This window comes from Octopus bimaculoides, chromosome 11 (assembly GCF_001194135.2).
Source record: "Octopus bimaculoides isolate UCB-OBI-ISO-001 chromosome 11, ASM119413v2, whole genome shotgun sequence".
In the NCBI taxonomy this organism is placed as follows: domain Eukaryota; kingdom Metazoa; phylum Mollusca; class Cephalopoda; order Octopoda; family Octopodidae; genus Octopus; species Octopus bimaculoides.
In genome coordinates, this window is record NC_068991.1 from 15,740,470 (window position 1) to 15,742,656 (window position 2,187).

Genomic DNA, 2,187 nt, shown 5'->3' on the forward strand with positions numbered 1-2,187 from the left:
ATTAGAAAGCATTTTATTATTATTATTATTATTATTATTATTTTTATTATCATTATTGAGTGAGAGAGCAGCGCATACCTACAAAGTGACACTGGGATAAAATATACGAAGCCCAGTATACCCACCATGACTACCTGTCTGATAAGGGTACACCAGGCACATGCATCACAACCATATATAGGTGACATGGTGATCTCATATCAAGATAAACAGCGCATGACTTTGCACGTGGGGCCCAGTTAGAATTTTCTTCAGGTCGAGTAGCCCATCCCGCTCAAGAGGTCCCTGAATAAGGGTTGTTTAAGGATGTTAAACAAAACACCCATGTTTCCATATGTGAATTATCCAAATCACAAAGAATTCCTCTCGACACATAGCTATGAGCTACTACAATCACTGGTAATGTAACCGTCTTGAGATGTCACATCGATTTCTATGAGCAAATCTTTATATTTTCTGAGCTTATCAAATTCTTTTGTTGAGAAATTATTGTCACAGGTTATGCTCATGTCAATCAATAAACAGACTTTATTGTTTTGATCTTTCACAACAATATCTGGTTTATTTGCTTTGATGGTCCGGTTTGTACATCCTGAGAATTCCCAAAGAATAGTTACATTTTCTCCCTCAGTTACAGCCTTAGGGTGGTGCTTGTACCATTTGTCAGTAGTTTTGATTTTATAATGCCGACACATTATCCAATGTAGATATGGGCCAACTTTGTCATGTCTTGATTTGTACTCTACAGGTGCTAAAACTTTACATCCAGAGATTAGGTGGTCCACTGTTTCTATCCCATCGTTGCAGTATCGTCACTTTGGGTCTACACCATTTTCCATCACATTGGCTTGATAGTTTCGCAACAGTAAGCTCTGATCTTAGGCAGCCAAGATAAATCTTTCACCCTCTACCTTTATCCCTGAGCTCCATAGCCACTGATGGGTGTGCTTCTGGTCTACACCAGCTTGTTTGCTACGGGCCACATATTTTCCATGCAGAGGTTTTTGCTTCCACATATCCAATTGTTCAAACGCATTTTGCTTTGCTATTGATTTCACTTTCTTTGCAACTACAGTTGCTGCACTTCCATCATGTTGTTCAACCTGGATATTATGCATAAACTCACTTGAAAATTTTTTGCTCTCCCTCATAACAGAACGAAGCTTCTTACGTATTTCACGGTTTTGAACCAGCGTTAGATGTTCCAAGATATTTTGCCAGTCCAATTGTGGTAGTTTTGTAGGAGATTTCAAATTGGATCAAGCCTCGACCTCCTTGAGCCCTGGGTAGGATTATTAATGTTGTTGTGGTTATTGTTGTTATCATCATTATTTTGAATACATCAAAGTAAGATAAACATATTTTCCATGATTGTTAACAGTACGGACAAACTAGTTAATTAACATTACTTACGCGCTGAGAAAAAGAAAACATATATCCAGTTAATATTTTTAGCTGAAGAAAGTTTTTTAACTTTTGGGATACGCTTTGGTCTTGTTAAAGCTTCTCAGCGAAACATTTATCTTTTATTTTCACGTCAATATTAACAGAGTGAAAATTTCTTACAATGACACAAAATTAGGAATATTTAAGGTGGAATGAGCAACAGAAAAAGCCTGAAATGGCACACTTCCTATTTTCCTTCTCTGATAAAGTTGTGGGGAAGCTTTATCATTGTCATCATCTTAGTTCTTTTAGTTCCAGGTGTATTTTTGACAGTGTGTTCTGTCGCATTCCATCGTAAGTATATCTGGTTCTCTTTTGTCCTTCCACATTTGATAATAAGTCTTCTCAATTGGAGCCGGTCAGAGTATATGCCTTTAGTAGTAAGCATCCGTCGGTCTCGCAAGACCATGGATCTGCACCTAGAGAATTCGTGTCAGTTACTGATGGCGGTGCAACGTCTGTTATGGCTGTACAGACCCACACGGGAGTGGCAGTCATGCATACAGCGACTGCATTTGAAAAAGCTCTCTACCGGCGTTACAGGCATTTCCTTCATTCGGGTGCGCTTTTCCTTGGTGGCAAGTTCCAGTTTCTCTTTCGCTCGCTTCATTTCCTTTCGCAGTATTTGTCTCCTGCGAGGGCGATCATTTACGACCTCCTCCCATCTCAAAACGTCCAAATCTACCTTTTTGGGGAAAAATGACTAGAAGAAAATTCGCTTCATTAAAAGACTTTCCTAAT